The sequence below is a fragment of the Triticum aestivum genome, chromosome 5B (assembly GCF_018294505.1).
Source record: "Triticum aestivum cultivar Chinese Spring chromosome 5B, IWGSC CS RefSeq v2.1, whole genome shotgun sequence".
NCBI lineage: Eukaryota > Viridiplantae > Streptophyta > Magnoliopsida > Poales > Poaceae > Triticum > Triticum aestivum.
The window spans coordinates 598458590-598477352 of record NC_057807.1 but is presented as its reverse complement, the minus strand read 5'-3'; positions in this window follow the sequence as shown (position 1 = coordinate 598477352).

Sequence of the window (18763 nt, the reverse complement as noted above, 5' to 3'; positions counted from 1 at the left end):
TTGGAGGAGAGTAACGGCCCCGCCGTCTCCATCCCAGGTCCCGGTGCAACTTAGCTAGCCGGCCCACCTCCGGCGACGACGACGGGCGGGTGGGCTGGAGGCGGGGAACGAGCCTGCGGCGGCTAGGGTTTCCCCTGAGTTCGCCGGCTCGGGCGACGCAGGGGCCGGGAGAAAAACAGTACATGATCGTACGCGTGCACCTACACGCCCCAACTATTAACACATGCTACTGAGCCATTACTCATAAGTCAAATTCAAGGCATATTTTTTGGTTGATCCATATGTATACCCATCAACCTTTTGTTCATTCCATTTAATATGACCCAACCCTTTTGATCGATCAGCTATATATAAGCTCTTGGACATCCAAGTGTAAAACACCACCTGTTGTCCTCTTCCCTCTCTACTTCTAAGGCTACTCATAGTGAAGAGTAACTTAGACTAGTAACGTACATATGTTATTAGTCTATATTACTACCTTCATAGTGGGTAGTGTCATAGGTGTGGTAACATAGTTGCCTTCATTTATTACTTTATAGACTCATTATGCATTGGAAAGCGATATGTAATGGTAACATATTATGTTACTCTATTTGCCTCTCTCCTCATTAACTACTTGCAACATCATCATTTTTGCTTATGTGGCATCTATGTTACTACCTATGTTACTCCCACTATGACCAGCCTAAAACGTAGATCCAATCTTAGCGTGCCTAACCTTTTGACGCAGATGGCCACAACACAAGATCCTCATAGGCAGCTACCCATTCTATAATACGAAGAGCGAAGCACTTCGGTCATGTCGACGGCTCGACCGTCCGTGTCTGCAACGTGCACACATTTTCTTCGGAAGGAGAGGACTAGGGAAGACATCTAGAAGGAGCATTGGATCGTTGTGGGCAGGCCCTAGCACTGGTGTGACTAGCGCATTGCATTCAGCGGATAAACACGAGACCCAGCGCTCATAGTTCGGAAGAAGATGGAATTAATTATTCCCCGCACCGTCAGGATCAGATAGATGAACTTGTCCACCCCGACGGCCACAAGAACGATGTGGTGGACGATGACGAGCACGAGGTCATACTTGGTAATGGCGCGCATAGCCTTCCTGGTCGTGAGAAGTCGTTATCGCGTTCAAGTCAGAAGAAAGCTGAAGTGTCAGGCTAAGCTTTGCGGCCAGGACGAGAAACTGCTGACAGTGGGGCTAATAACCTAGTCGTCACGACAGGTGACGTTGTACTCGGCTGCACGCACACACTGGGGCTCATCGGCCGCCGACGTACACGGCCTGGACTAATCGAAAGGAACCAGTCGCAATTTTTGGTCACGAAGGCTTAATTTCTTTTCATAAACTACTCCCTCTGTTAGTAAATATAAGAAGTTCTAACTTTTTGTTCTTTCAAAAAATCGGATACATACACGTTTTAGTGTGTTTGTTCACTCATTTCTGTCAGTATATAATCCATAGTAAAATATCCATACTTGTGAACAGAGGGAGTAGAAAAGTGGCCCACACACATACATGGGCATCCTCTTTGTATTATTTATTTATATGGTTGAAAATACATGAGTTCAAGTTTTTAAATCTAAATTTCTTGTACTATCTGAATTAATTATATATACATTGACAAATATGGACTCGTTTCTTTGTAGCCTAATATGACTGTTTTAACTCCATATATAAATCTAAATCATGCATAGACAATTGATATGACTATCAGTGGAAGCACATTACATAATGATAAAAATCTTTCTTGCTGCTATGGTTGTAATATAGTGATACAACAAATGACATCCTTAAAAAACAGCTTCCAGATATAAAAAAACAAATATATTTGCAACCTGACAAGATTAGGGTCGGTTTTTTTTTGACCGGTCAGTTACCGGACGACCTGCCTAAGTATTTGAGACGGGTATGAGAGCTCTGGATGTAGATGTTCTTAGCGTGTTTTGTTTGTTCAGGCCCGCCTCATGGAAGTTGGAAGATCACCCTCCGGCTTTCCTCGGTCTATATATAGGCATCGCTCAGCTCCATGGTTCTGTCGTCTCCCTGGTTCTCCCTCTCAGCCTACCAATAGCTACTTGATACTGACACCGTCCAACTCAGTTTAGACCATAGACAACTCAGTTTAGACCATAGACAGTTAAGCATGTAACTCCGTGTAGGTACGAGACATTGCGTGCATATGGTAGCATATGCACATGCTTCTTCAAAGTTTGGAACGGGTGGCATCAGAAAATCACCAGTGGCTTCAGCGTCTGATGAACCTGAGATATCGTGCCCACCAGTGGTCGTGCCGTATAGATTCGTTTGTACCATGGCATCAAAAAGTTACATTCGTAAGGACGAATCGCCGAAGCAATGCAGGGTATCTGATGGTCAGTAGAAGCTCGTGCCAGGTTTAATGGATGATTGGATTAACCTCACAATTGATATCGCTTTATATAACCTTCATGTATGATAATATTTGTTATCATGTTGGTGACTTGAACTACTTTGTGTATTTTTACAGTCCAAGGGGTATTTCGTGTTTCAAAAGTATTCACTATTATATCCATACCTGTCCTTCTTAATGTAAAATTTATTTTATGTAGTTTCTGTTTCCATAATTGGAATTTCCTAGTCCCTCCCTCTTTCTCTAAAAGTTACAGAAACTAGCAACGTCAATCATTTTGCTCTATTTTCACCCCTATATCCTACATATAACTTGCATTGTATGATGTTTATCACAATTAAAGTTGTTGGTTTACGGCACTGTGCAATTTTTTTATTTTTGGAGGGAGACAACAGGACTGTATTGCATATTTTTATTGATTTTTAAAAAATAATACAAAGTCTAGTAGTCTGAAAGAATAAATAAAATGCTATACAGAAAAAGAAACCAAAAGCTAGGATATAAGGAAAATGAAATTACAACAACAACATAAGAATAAAGCAAATCGTCCGAAACAAGCAACCCATGCTGCAAGGCCACTATATTCCTTTCTTTTTGCCCTGTATAGAATCTACTTGATCTCTTCCTTGAACTTCTTCCTGCAAGTATAGAGGCTTGGGGAACGTGCTTGAAAATAAGATCCTTCCTAGTAGTCCAGATGGCCCCGGATCCCAATATGATGATCTCAAGAAAGAATTGTATGTTCAATAATTGCTGCTGATGATCAACCTCTGATTGAATACCCAGGAAAGTAAGAGCCCAAGAGGGGCCTAGGTATGCCCAGCACAGCTGTGAAAACGGGCAGTAGAAGAAGAGATGATCTCTTCTTTCTAGAGCATGTCCATTGTAGAGTACACATGTATAGTTTTCCAAGAAGAAATTTTTCTTTGCAACATAGCACAAGTGTTAACCCTGCCATTGCTCACCAGCCAAAAGAAAATCTTGTGCTTGAATTGGCAGTAGGTCTTCCATAACCATCTTAGAATAGGCATGATCTAAGGAGTGGGAGCTAGTAATATATGTCTTGGAAACCTTGTACTAAGCTGATCCTGCTGGTAAAATGCCATATATATATGGAGCTGCAAAGAGTTCAGTTCCCTTAATGAACAAATGTGGAGATCTTGAAGTTGCATATAAGCCTCCTCAGACAAAGGGAAATTAAAGAGGGTAGTCAGATCTTCTACTTGATGTATCTCAAATATAGAAATATGTTGCTTGATGTATCTCAAACATAGAAATATGTGGCTTGATGGCAAATGAATACAAGTGTGGCCAAATTTAAACTTTTGGTCTGCTATTCCATGCTCCTGTCCAAAAGTCCATGGTCATGCCATTTTGAGTGATGGGAGAACCAAGATCTGTATATAGGGAAAGTTTCATACAGTCCTTCCTTCCAAAAGAACAAGTGTTCAAGATAGTTGACGTGAAATATCACTGGTAATATACTTCCCAAATAAGATTGACCCATGGGATGTCCTGGTGGTCGATAAATTTATGGACCATTTTGAGAAGCAGGCCGGTGTTTTGTGCCGATAAATTCAGAATACCTAGTCCTCCCCTATCTTTGGGTCTACAAATGAGTTCCCAAGCAGCCAAGGGGTGACTCTTACTTTCTAGATCCTTGCCTCTCCAAAAAAAGTGTCGCATGTATTTATCAATTTGCTCAATTATACCTTTTTATAGTAACAGGTAGCTCATGAGGAAAGTTGGCAAAGAAGAGAAAGTAACATTGACAATGAGAAGCCTTCCATCATAACTAAGATACTGAGAGCAAACATCCAATCTCTTTTGAATTATCTGGATGATATACATGAGGGATTCCATTCTTTGGTACGCGTAGCTCAGGGGAGTGGCCAGATAGGTGCATGCAAAGGTGCAAATTGTGCATCCAAGACGATTGGAGAGTTGTTGCATAGTGTCATCATGCACATTGATTGATAAGATGCAGAACTTGTGATAATTTACTTTTAATCCAGAGGCTTTGGAGAAAAGGTTCACCAGTTATTGTAATTGTTGAAGTTGGTTAGGACAGGCACGCATGATAATCAAAGTATCATCAGCATACTGTAATATGGGGAAGTTTGGACAAGCTTCAAATTTGATTGGAGGTTGAATGATGTCCTTCTGCATTGCATCATTTTAAAATTGCTTGCAAGAAGTCTGTAGCTAGAAAAAAGAGGAGAGGAGAAAGATGATCTCCTTGCGTGACCCCTCTTCTGCATTTAAAAGTATTTCCTGGAACAACATTTAGCAAGACAACAGAGGTATAAAATGCTTAGGATTTGCTGAATCCAAGAGCGACATTTAGATCCAAATCCTTTCTTTCTCAAGATGTCTAAAATCTTACCATGTTCCATCTTGGCAAAAGCCTTCTGAAAATCTAAATTCAAGACTATAGTAGGTCTTTTTCTCTTATGACATTGGAATAGGAACTCATAAGCCCATGCGATGCAGTCCTGGATAGATCTAGTTTTGATATATCGATATTCGTTAACATGAACAAAATCCAAGATGATAGTTTGCAATATGTTTGCTAGAAGCTTGGTGAGTAACTAAATGGTACAACTGAGCACAGAAATTTGTCTATAATCATTGACACCTAAAGCTCCAGCTTTTTTGGGGATGAGAGAAATGAAAGAGCTATTGATACTCTCTATAAACAAACCTCTCCTTTGTGGAACTGGGAACAAAGATCATAAAAATATTGCTTCATTGGCCAACATTTCTTGATGAAATATGTATTAAAACCATGAGGACCTGGGGATTTGTTGGAAGGAAGTTCTTTATTATACCATCCATCCATTCAACCATACCATAGTCTTAACTGCTCTATTGAGTTCCTTTTCCACAAATCACCCAAACAATATTTCTTTATATAACGTTCATGTATGATATATGTTGTCTTGGCAAATTGAACTACTTTGTGTGTTTTCATGCAGTTCAAGGGTATTTGTGTTCTGAAAGATATTCACTCTTCTATTCATACATCTCCTTATTCACTCCATATTTGTTGTATGTACTATCTACTTCCATATTTAAATTTTTATTTTTATTTCCCCTTTCACCAAAAGTTATAGAAACTAGGCCTGTTTTCACCGCTATATCCCACATGCATTGTATAATATTCATCATAATTAGGGTTGCGATTAAGACACTGCATAATTATTAGTCAAATGTAATTCTTGGTACCTCCAAATTATCCCGACGTTGATTGTCTTTGAACTGAAATAGCAATAGCACGGTGCCAAGGTAGTAAGAACCATACTCCAACAATCACAATGTCACACCATCAATAATAAGCACATTCTTTTTCCTATACTGGCTATTTTATACGATGCTACATTATCTACCAACTCGTATTATTCCGGTCACTTTGATTAGTCAACTATATATGCTTCTTCTATCTCTTTTTGACTTTGTTCTTGTCTTCCATATGATCTGTCAATGACTTTATACCGTTTCATCTCAATTGTTTCATGTCTATGCGGGGAGTCGATTTGGATGGTATCATGGATAAGGAAGAACTTCATGTCCACACTACCATGCATAAGCTTCATGGAAATTGGCGGCGCCAAAAAACATATGCATCACCTTTCTACCGACTTGTGAGTCCTCGCCTCAAGGTTGATCCACGGTGCATATATCAGTGCGTCGAGATAGTCCAAAGCAAGTTTACACCTGAGTCATGAGGAAGAGACCAGGATATGACTTCCTTATCCGTGAAACCTCGCCTTAGGGATAATACTGCAGTTTATACGTCACAACATCATGGTGTTAGGTTCATTCACACTTGTTGTGGGCTGAAACGTATCACAAATGGAGAATAGATGATCATGTGGCTTTGAGTTGCCAATTGCAAACATCTTACAGGTGTCCAACAATAGACACGATGCCACGGCTGGTACCCTCATGAGTTGGCTCGGATTACCTACAACCTACATACGCGGGCACATTTAATCATTGCCAACATGTTCGCTTGAAAAAAAGGTCTAGCCCTTTGCCTACAACTACGTAGTACAAACCTTCCAACGTAGTACCTCTGATCCCCATCTCTCCTCCCATAGTAGCCTACGAGTTGATAGATTGCATATGTCTTGCACATCTATCTAGGTGCTGCTGGAATTTTTGTCTATTTGGGCCTAGCCCAATAGCAGTTTCAGAAATTCCTAATAAATCCTAGAGGCCCACGCAGCCCATTCGTGCAAGGCAAGAGGTGGAACTAAAGTTTAGTCCCACCTTGCTAGTTTAGAGGGAGTTGGACCTCTTTATAAGGGAGGCCCCTTCCCCACTTGTATGAGCATTAAAACAAGAGGGACATCCACGCGCGCTCCTCCTCCGCCGCCCGACGCGGGAACGAGTCGATGTAAATTTTCGCCACGCACACCAAAATCTCTTCCTCCTCTCGCCACAAGTTCCTGAGCACTGCGCTGCTGCTATGTTCTTCCTCATCCCGGCTTGCGGCGTGCACGGCAGGTCGGGACAGTAGGCCTCCGAGACCGCACTTTTTGAGTCCTGTACGGGAGAAGGGTGATAAGGTTTTTGGGGAGCGCTCAGCGCGACTACTGGCTGCTTCATCACGGACGATCCGGTCGCCGACGACTACTTCCCCAACGATGACTTCTTCCCCGACGTCCATGACCTCCTCAACGACATGGCAGGCGAGGACACCGACCCCAAGTCCAGCGCTTCTGCTGCTGCTGTGCCGTACGTGTTCTTCTCCTTTCTGTTAGAAGTCCTGCTACAGTTCTTGGCTCTAATTTCTGCCCTACGTATGTTAGGTTCTATGTCGTATAAGCAACTTCATCTAGTGTCTGTTCTAGATGTGTTTAGCTCAAGTTCATATATGCAGACGATGTTTACCTTCTCTCTGTCAGATTGCATGACTTGCTTTATATTTGCTATTTTAGTCATGCTTTATCTAGTATTTCTGTTAATAAAATTATTCGGTAAATTGCTCATATTTCCAACAATCCAAAAACCTTATTATAGGCAATTTACCCTGAGTGGTTTTGCTGCTTCCATGAGACCTCCTATGTTTGAGGGTATCCACTATAAGAGGTGGCGCGTGAGAGCAGTCTTATGGTTTCAGACCATGAGCTGCTATGACGCCACTCTTGGCAAACCTGAAGGGGAGCAAGATGCCCAACAGGCACAAACTTTTCAGAAAATGGATACCTTGTTTAAGGCTGCTCTCTTGAGTGTTCTTGCTGAGAACATTGTTGATGCTTATGCGTCAATTGATAATGAAAAAGATATGTGGGACGCACTCGAGGCCAAGTTTGGGGTCTCGGATGCCGGCACTGAGCTGTACATCATGGAGCAATTCTATGATTACAGGATGACTGAAGAGCGCTCCGTGGTTGAGCAGGCTCATGAGATACGGTCATTTGCTAGAGAATTTGAGCACTTCAATTGCATGCTACCGGACAAGTTTGTTGCCGGGGTATCATCACTAAGCTTCCTCCTTCATGGAGGAACTTTGCTACCTTACTGAAGCATAAGAGACAGGAGTTTTCTGTTCCGGATCTCATTGGTATTCTTGATGTGGAAGAAAATGCAAGAGCAAAGGACACACGTGCTCGAGGTATTGAGGGAGGATCTAGTGCCAATCTGGTATAGAAGAAAAACTTCCAGTCCCACAAGTTCAAGAACAAGGGCAAGCTTGATGGTAAAGCAAAGTTTGTTGGGAAGAACAAGGCTATGCAGCACACGAACTTCAAGAAGAAGAATGAAAGAAGAAAGGTGTCTATCATGTGTGTGGAGATCCTAATCATTGGGCTCCTAGTTGCCTCAATCGCTATGACAAGCGTCATCCTGGGAAAGGCGGCAAGACCGCTAATGTTGTCATTGGAGACACTGACATGAAGGATGCTGGGTATGGTATATTTCCCACTATTCTTTCAGTATGTCATTCTCCTGATTGGTTGATTGACATGGGTGCTAATGTGCATGTATGCGGTGATATTTCCATGTTTTCGTCTTATCAGACCGCAGGGACTTCAACCGTGCTAATGGGCAACGGTTCAAGTGCTTCTGTTCATGGTGTTGGCACGGTCGATCTGAAGTTTACTTCGGGGAAGATCGTGCGGCTGAAGAACGTGCATTATATCCCCTCCATCAATAAAAATCTTGTTAGCGGATCTCTTCTATGTAGAGATGGCTATAAGCTTGTCTTTGAGTCGAATAAATTTGTAATATCCAAGTATGGAACCTTTCTTGGTAAAGGCTATGAGTTAGGAGGCCTGTTTCGTTTATCCTTATCAGACGTTTGCAATAAAGTTGTTAATCATATTTGCAACAATAGTGAACAAATGTATGACATTCACATCTTTGTCATGTTAACTTTGATGTGTTTGAGGAGGGATCGATCCATCTCCATTGGCTCTGGATGATATGCCTTCTACTGTGGTGGCTAGCCCTATATATAGAGGCCTTGGTCCTCTTCCCAAATATTGAGCGGGAAGGGATCCAACAACGACCATTTTGAAAGGGGACAACTAGTACAAGCTATCCTGACTAAAGGTGGTCTTCGCCTGCCAAAGGCACTGGTGATGACGCTGTCTTGGGCTCCACGATGACCTCCATCCTGCTGCTCTACTGGTCTTGGTCTCGTTGCACCGATATGGAAACCTTTGCCTGATGCCTCGGTACTCCGCGCATGCGCTTGCCCCCTTTGCACCAAAGAGGAAACGAGGACACTGCATAGGCTGGCGCCCGCCTGGTCTTGATCGTCAAGGCTTGCGTCATGAGCACCTCGCGAGGTACCCCTTGCCTTGATCTCTCCGCCTCCTCGCTAGCCTTCCTGGTGAGGCCACCCCTGAGGAGGCCTTATGTCGTTCGACCCGCGAGGGTCTTGACTGTTGGTTGATGAAGACAGGCCGTACTGGGCCCCTGGTTGAGCCACGCTGCAGGCCGTAGGCAGGCAAGTCTGGGGACCCCCGGTTCCTAGCACGCCGACAAAGTCCTTCACTTGGGCTTGAACGATCTGCTCGTTTTCATCCACGGTCATCTCGTATAGTAACTTCTCTACAGGCTTGAGAGATGGACCGAATCTATATTGCCTCCCGCCCCTGGCTGTACTGCTAGATACCGGAGCAGCTGGAGTGGCTGTGGCTGTCTTCTTTTGTTGCTTACGAGGCGAAGAAGGAGGTGGAGTGCTACGACGCGCCGGAGCAGCTGGAGCGGCGGCGTCTGTGTTCCGCCATCGCCTATGAGGCGGAGGAGGAGGCAGGCTGCTCGGATGCGCCGGAGCAGGCGGAGAAGGAGGCGGAGTACTGCTGCCCTCACACGCCGGAGTAGGAGGCGGAGTGCCCTGATCACTCGCCGGAGGTGGAGGAGGAGGCGGAGTAGGCGGAGTGCCCAGCTAACTCGCCGGAGGAGGAGGAGGAGGTGGAGGCATGAAGTTCAGAAGCTCGATGTGCTCCTTCCGCCATAGACATGGAGTCTTCAGAGCAAGACCAAGATGAGTCTCCCCTTCACATGTAGGGTGGTCAAGCTGGAGATCCTCAAACCCCTCTGTTATTTCATCCACCATCACAACAACATAGCCTTGTGGAATCGGAAGGCAGTGAAAAGTTGTGTCGGGTTTAGGAGGGAACACAGAGCCGACAACCGCCTTGACTTTGAGGTTCTGCCATTGCGTCATAAGCTGGCACTGGTGTGACTCCGTGATAGCATCCGCGGGGTAGCTAGGAGACGTGAAGTCAGGCTTCTGAACAAGCTCGGTGGAAGCCACGCTGCTCCTTCGCTGAGATGGAGGGGTAGCTTCTGGGGTAGCTTGGGCAGGATCTCGCTGGTTCTCAACAACTTGTCATTCCTCTAGCTTTCGTACCCCTTGCCTGAAGCTTACGCAGTTTGCTTAGCTCCACTTTCCTCCTCCTCTCTTGGGTTTTGTAACCACCTGCGTTGGGAAACCCAACCTTCCATGCAACAGAGCCTGGCGTGCCTCGTGTTCGTCCAGGGTGCTCAGGATTCTCGAGGGCCTTTGTGAGCTCGTCATTCTCTCTGTCAGGAACGAACGTCCCTTCCTGTGCTGCATTGATTGCTGCCTGAAGCTTCATTGATGGGTGTTGCAAGTTGCTCGTCCGTCCAAACACACTTCCCTTTTTCAGGGTCCAAGGTTCCCCAACCCGGAAGAACCAAGTCCTTGAACGGTCTGGCCAGTTCAATGCCTTTGGTTCGACCCCTTTAGCAATCAGGTCACTCTCAGCCTTGTCCCACAATGGCCGGGCTTTGAGGTAGCCACCTGACCCCGTGCGATGGTGATGCTCCTTCTTTGCAGAATATATCTTGTTTGTCACTGACATCTTCTTACTCTTCTCCGATGTCTTGTGGGCCACAAATGCGGACCAGTGATCTCTTATCTTCTCAAATCGGCCAGTGAATTCTGGAGTCTTGTTTTTGTCGACATACGTTGATTTCAACTCATTCTTTCACCTCCTGAATAGATCTGCCATCTTCTTGAGAGCATGAGCCTTGACCAATGGCTCTATAACTGGATTATCCGAATCCTCCTCTGCCGGTAGGGTGAAATTTTCCTTCAACGCGGTCCAAAGATCATCTTTGTGTCTATCTTTGACATAAGAAACGTGAGGGTCTTTGTTCTTAGGCTTATACCATTGGTGGATGCTGATCGGGATCATGTCCCTATCAAGAACCCCGCACTGAGCAGAAAATGCTTCCTTGGTCTGGAGGGGTTCAATCAGTTGGCCATCGCCCACGATTTTTGTGATCATGAACCTTTCATCCTGGTGCAACCTTTTCTTCGGGCCTCAACTTGTTACCGAAGTTTGGCTCGATCCGGAGGGCTATAAAAGAAGAAAGAAGAGTTAATATATATATATCTTGCCGGACTTGGCAACAGCGGATCCCAACTCCGTTCGGTCACCGGAGCCGTCATCACGGTCGCTGGAGCCATCATGATCATGACTTTCCTCGTCCATTGTTCGATCACCGTAGCCTGCTTCCTCTCCTTCCATACCATCGGTTTCGTTGAGAAATAATGACAAGACATCACGTCCGTCGCAGATTATGTCCCCCAATATCTCTTCTTGTTCGAAGTCACTTTGTTGATCCATAGTTTTTGCAAATATTACAACATGGCAATTAATATACAAACATGAGAGATGGATATATTAATAGTGGCAAACATAGACCTAGCTAGCTAATCACAACACTTCTAGGGTTTGGGGTGGCCTCGACAATGCTCATTTAACTTGGTAAATTTGGGTGGCCTTGACGCTTCTAGGGTTTGGGGTGGCCTCAACAACGCTTCTAGGGTTTAGCCCGTACCTCCTCTCTCATGAATGTCCAATGTCCGGACCGCCTCTGTCATGAATGTCAAACAAGGGATTTAACAAGATGGCGCCATTCTGGATGTGCAGAAAAAAATGGTCCCTATTTTTCCTGATCTCATCTACCCTTCTATATGTCACGTTGTCTAGTGTCAAAGGATTCAATACTTTGACACAAGAGAACGTGCACATATAGAATGGTAGATGAGATCAGAAAAAAATAGGGATCAACCTAATTATGCACATCCATAATGGGGGCATTCTTGATAAATCTCTTATAAATCTCGAGAGAGTTTGTCAGGTAGGGGCAGGAGGGGGTACGAGATCGACAACTTTTTTTCTGTGGTTTTGGTGTCCTCGAGAGTTGGTCGAGAGAGAGGGGGTTGATCGACGTCCCCCTGTCGACCCCTTGGCGCTCCTCGACCCTCGACCCCTCGACGACCCTCGACCCTCATCCCCTCGATGACCCTTGACCCTCTACCCTAGTTCCTATCCTCGACCGCTCGGATTCTCTTAACCTTTAAGGGATTTAACAAGATGGCGCCATTCCGGATGTGCAGAAAAAAATGGTCCCTATTTTTTCTGATCTCATCTACCCTTCTATATGTCACGTTGTCTAGTGTCAAAGGATTCAATACTTTGATACAAGAGAATGTGCACATATAGAATGGTAGATGAGATCATAAAAAAGAGGGATCAACTTAATTATGCACATCCATCATGGGGGCATTCATGATAAATCTCTTATAAATCTCGAGAGAGTTTGTCGGGTAGGGGCGGGAGGGGGTACGAGATCGACAACGTTTTTTCCTATGGTTTGGGTGTCCTCGAGAGTTGGTCGAGTGAGAGGGGGTTGATCGACGTGCCCCTGTCGACCACTCGGTGATCCTCGACCCTCGACCCCTCGACGACCCTCGTGATGGAAATATGCCCTAGAGGCAATAATAAAAGTGTTATTATTATATTTCTTTATTCATGATAATAGTCTTTTATTCATGCTATAACTGTATTATCCGGAAATCGTAATACACGTGTGAATACATAGACCACAATATGTCCCTAGTGAGCCTCTAGTTGACTAGCTCGTTGTGATCAACAGATAGTCATGGTTTCCTGGCTATGGACATTGGATGTCGTTGATAACGGGATCACATCATTAGGAGAATGATGTGATGGACAAGACCCAATCCTAAGCCTAGCACAAAGATCGTGTAGTTCGTATGCTAAAGCTTTTCTAATGTCAAGTATCTTTTCCTTAGACCATGAGATTGTGCAACTCCCGGATACCGTAGGAATGCTTTGGGTGTACCAAACGTCACAACGTAACTGGGTGGCTATAAATGTGCATTACAGGTATATCCGAAAGTGTCTGTTGGGTTGGCATGAATCGAGACTGGGATTTGTCACTCCGTGTAAGCGGAGAGGTATCTCTGGGCCCACTCGGTAGGACATCATCATAATGTGCACAATGTGACCAAGGGGTTGATCACGGGATGATGTGTTACAGAACGAGTAAAGAGACTTGCCGGTAACGAGATTGAACAAGGTATCGGTATACCGACGATCGAATCTCGGGCAAGTACAATACCGTTAGACAAAGGGAATTGTATACGGGATCGATTGAGTCCTTGACATCGTGGTTCATCCGATGAGATCATCGTGGAACATGTGGGAGCCAACATGGGTATCCAGATCCCGCTGTTGGTTATTGGCCGGAGAGTTGTCTCGGTCATGTCTGCATGGTTCCCGAACCCGTAGGGTCTACACACTTAAGGTTCGATGACGCTAGGGTTATAAAGGAAGTTTTTATGTGGTTACCGAATGTTGTTCGGAGTCCCGGATGAGATCCCGAACGTCACGAGGAGTTCCGGAATGGTCCGGAGGTAAAGATTTATATATGGAAAGTTGTTGTTCGGGTTCCGGGAAAAGTTCGGGTTTTTTCGGTATTGTACCGGGAAGCTTCTAGAAGGTTCCGGAGGATTCCGGAGAGGTCCGGAGGTCCGGAAACTGTTCCACCACGTCCAATACAGCAGCATGGGCTGTAGGGGGGGCGCCCTAGCCTTAATGGGCCAGGGGCACCAGCCCCCCAAGGCCCATGCGCATGGGAGGGGGAAAACCCTAAAGGGGGAGGCCTCCACTTGACTTGGGAGGCACTCCTCCCCCCTTGGCCGCACCCCTTCCTTGGAGGAAGGGGCAAGGCTGCGCCTCCCCCCTCTCCCTTGCCCCTATATATAGTGGAGGGGAGGGAGGGCAGCCATACCTGAAGGCCTGGCGCCTCCCTCCCTCCCGTGACACCTCCTCCTCTCCCGCAGGTGCTTGGCGAAGCCCTGCAGGATTGCCACGCTCCTCCACCACCACCACGCCGTCGTGCTGCTGCTGGATGGAGTCTTCCTCAACCTCTCCCTCTCTCCTTGATGGATCAAGTCATGGGAGACGTCACCGGGCTGTATGTGTGTTGAACGCGGAGGTGCTGTCCGTTCAGCACTTGGTGATCGGTGATTTGGATCACGACGAGTACGACTCCTTCAACCCCGTTCTCTTGAACGCTTCCGCTTAGCGATCTACAAGGGTATGTAGATGCACTCTCCTTCCCCTCGTTGCTGGTTTCTCCATAGATAGATCTTGGTGACATCATTGAATTTCTGCTACGTTCCCCAACAGTGGCATCATGAGCTAGGTCTATTGCGTAGATTCTTTGCACGAGTAGAACACAAAGTAGTTGTGGGCGTTGATGTTGTTCAATATGCTTAACGTTACTAGTCCAATCTTGTTTTGACGGTATTGTGGGATGAATCGGCCCGGACCGACCTTACACGTACTCTTACGTGAGACAGCTTCCACCGACTGACATGCACTTGGTGCATAAGGTGGCTAGCGGGTGCCAGTCTCTCCCACTTTAGTCGGGACGGATTCGATGAAAAGGGTCCTTGTGAAGGGTAAATAGCAATTGGCATATCACGTTGTGGTTTTGCGTAGGTAAGAAACGTTCTTGCTAGAAACCCATAGCAGTCATGTAAAACATGCAAACAACAATTAGAGGACGTCTAACTTGTTTTTGCAGGGTATGCTATGTGATGTGATATGGCCAAGAAGAATGTGATGAATGATATGTGATGTATGAGATTGATCATGTTCTTGTAATAGGATTCACGACTTGCATGTCGATGAATATGACAACCGACAGGAGCCATAGGAGTTGTCTTTATTTATTGTATGACCTGCGTGTCATTAAACAACGCCATGTAATTACTTTACTTTATTGCTAACCGGTAGCCATAGTAGTAGAAGTAATAAGTTGGCGAGACAACTTCATGGAGACACAATGATGGAGATCATGATGATGGAGATCATGGTGTCATGCCGTTGACGATGATGATCATGGAGCCCCGAAGATGGAGATCAAAAGGAGCAAAATGATATTGGCCATATCATGTCACTATTTGATTGCATGTGATGTTTATCATGTTTATGCATCTTGTTTACTTAGAACGACGGTAGTAAATAAGATGATCCCTTACAAAAATTTCAAGAAGTGTTCTCCCCTAACTGTGCACCGTTGCTACAGTTTGTCGTTTCGAAGCACCACGTGATGATCGGGTGTGATAGATCCTTATGTTCACATACAACGGGTGTAAGACAGATTTACACATGCAATACACTTAGGGTTAACTTGACAAGCCTAGCATGTACAGACATGGCCTCGGAACATGGAGACTGAAAGGTCGATCATGAGTCATATAGTAGATACGATCAACATGAAGATGTTCACCGACGATGACTAGTCCGTCTCACGTGATGATCGGACACGGCCTAGTTGACTCGGATCATGTAATCACTTAGATGACCAGAGGGATGTCTATCTGAGTGGGAGTTCATAAGATGAACTTAATTATCCTAAACATAGTCAAAAGATCTTTGCAAATTATGTCGTAAGCTCGTGCTTTAGTTCCACTGTTTAGATATGTTCCTAGAGAAAATATAGTTGAAAGTTGACAGTAGCAATTATGCGGACAGTAGAAAGCTTATGTCCTTAATGCACCGCTCAGTGTGCTGAACCCCAAACGTCGTTTGTGGACGTTGCAAACATCAGACATACACGTTTTGATAACTACGTGATAGTTCAGTTAAACGGTTTAGAGTTGAGGCACCAAAGACGTTTTTCGAAACGTCGCGGAACATATGAGATGTTTCGAGGGCTGAAATTGGGATTTCAGGCTCGTGCCCACGTCAAGAGGTATAAGACCTCCGACGATTTTCTTAACCTGCAAACTAAGGGAGAAAACCTCAATCGTTGAGCTTGTGCTCATATGGTCTGAGTACAACAATCACTTGAATCGAGTGGGAGTTGATCTTCCAGATGAGATAGTGATGTTTCTTCAAAGTCATTGCCACCAAGCTACTAGAGCTTCGTGATGAACTATAACAAATCAGGGATAGATATGATGATCCTTGAGATATTCGTGATGTTTGACACCGCGAAAGTAGAAATCAAGAAGGAGCATCAATTGTTGATGGTTGGTGAAACCACTAGTTTCAAGAAGGGCAAGGGCAAGAAGGGATACTTCTTGAAACGGCAAATCAGCTGCTGCACCAGTGAAGAAACCCGAGGTTGAACCCAAACCCGAGACTAAGTGCATCTGTAATAAGGGGAATAGTCACTAGAGCGGAATTACCCTAGATACTTGGTAGATGAGAAGGCTGGCAAAGTCGATAGAAGTATATTGGATATAAATTATGTTAATGTGTACTTTACTAGTACTCCTAGTAGCACCAGGGTATTAGATACCGGTTCGGTTGCTAAGTGTTAGTAACTCGAAATAAAAGCTACGGAATAAACGGAGACTAGCTAAAGGTGAGCTGACGATATGTGTTGGAAGTTTTTCCAAGCTTGATGTGATCAAGCATCGCACGCTCCCTCTACCAACGAGATTGGTGTTAAACCTAAATAATTGTCATTTGGTGTTTGCGTTGAGCATAGACATGATTGGATTATGTCTATCGCAATACGGTTATTCATTTAAGGAGAATAATGGTTACTCTATTTATTTGAATAATACCTTCAATGGTCTTGCACCTAAAGGAGTGGTTTATTGAATCTCGATCGTAGTGATACACATTTTCATGCCAAAAGATATAAGATAGTAATGATAGTACCACCTACTTGTGGCACTGCCATGTAAGTCATATTAGTATAAAACGCATGAAGAAGCTCCATGTTGACGGATCTTTGGACTCACTCATTTTTGAAAAGTTTGAGACATGCGAACCATGTCTATTGGTGTATACGCATGAAGAAACTCCATGCAGATGGATCGTTTGGACTCACTTGATTTTGAATCACTTGAGATATGCAAATCATACCACACGGGCAAGATGACTGAAAAGCCTCGGTCTCAGTAAGATGGAACAAGATAGCAACTTGTTGGAACTAACACATCTTGATGTGTGCAGTCCAATGAGTGCCGAGGCATGCAGTGAATATCGTTATGTTCTTACTTCACAGATGATTCATGTAGATGTTGTATATTTACTTGATGAAACACAAGTCTGAATTATTGAATGGTTCAAGTAATTTCATAGTGAAGTTGAAGACCATTGTGACAAGAGGATAAAATGTCTATGATATGATCATAAAGATGAATATCTGAGTTACGAGCTTTGGCACGCAATTAAGACACTATGGAAATTGTTTCACAATTAATACCGCCTGGAACACCATAGTGTGATGGTGTGTCCGAACATCATAGTTGCACCCTATTGGATATGGTGCGTACCATGATGTCTCTTATCGAATTATCACTATCGTTCATGGGTTAGGCATTAGAGACAACCGCATTCACTTTAATAGGGCACCACGTAATTCTGTTGAGATGACACCGTATGAACTATGGTTTAGAGAAACCTAAGCTATCATTTCTTAAAGGTTTGGGGCTGCGACGCTTATCTGAAAAAGTTTCAGGTTGATAAGCTCGAACCCAAAGCGGATAAAATGCATCTTCATAGGACACCCAAAATAGTTGGGTATACCTCCTAATTCAAATCCGAAAGCAATAGGGATTGTTTCTTGAATCGGGTCCTTTCTTGAGGAAAAGTTTGTCTCGGAAAGTTGAGTGGTAGGATGGTGGAGACTTGATGAGGTTATTGAACCGTCACTTCAACTAGTGTGTAGCAGGGCACAGGAAGTTGTTCCTATGGCACCTACACCAATTGAAGTAGAAGCTTATGATAGTGATCATGAAACTTCGGATCAAGTCACTACCGTACCTCGTAGGGTGACAAGGATGCGTACTACTTCAGAGTGGTACGGTGATCCTGTCTTGAAGGTCATGCTGCTAGACAACAATGAACCTATGAGCTATGGAGAAGCGATGGTGGGCCCATATTCCGACAAATGGTTAGAAACCATGAAATCCGAGATAGGATCCATGTATCAGAACAAAGCATGGACTTTGGTGGACTTGCCCGATGATCGGCAAGCCATTGAGATAAATGGATCTTTAAGAAGAAGACGAACGTGGACGGTAATGTCACCGTCCATGAAGCTCGACTTGTGGCGAAGAGTTTTTCACAAGTTCAAGGAGTTGACTACGATGAGATTTTCTCATCCGTAGCGATGCTTAAAGTCCGTCGGAATCACGTTAGCACAAGCTGCATTTATGAAATCTGGCAGATGGATGTCAAAACGAGTTTCCTTACCAGTCGTAAGGAAAGGTTGTATGCGATACAATCAGAAAGGTTTTGTCGATCCTAAGGATGCTAAAAGGTATGCTAGCTCCAGCAATCCTTCTAAGGACTGGAGTAAGCATCTCGGAGTTGGAATGTGCGCTTTGATGAAATGATCAAAGATTTTGGGTTTATACAAAGTTCATGAGAAACTTGTATTTCCAAAGAAGTGAGTGGGAGCACTATAGAATTTCTGATGAATATATGTTGTCGACATATCATAGATCAGAGATGACGTAGATTTTCTAGAAAGCATATAGGGTTATTTGAAAGGTGTTTTTCAATAGAAAACCTGGATTAAGCTACTTGAAC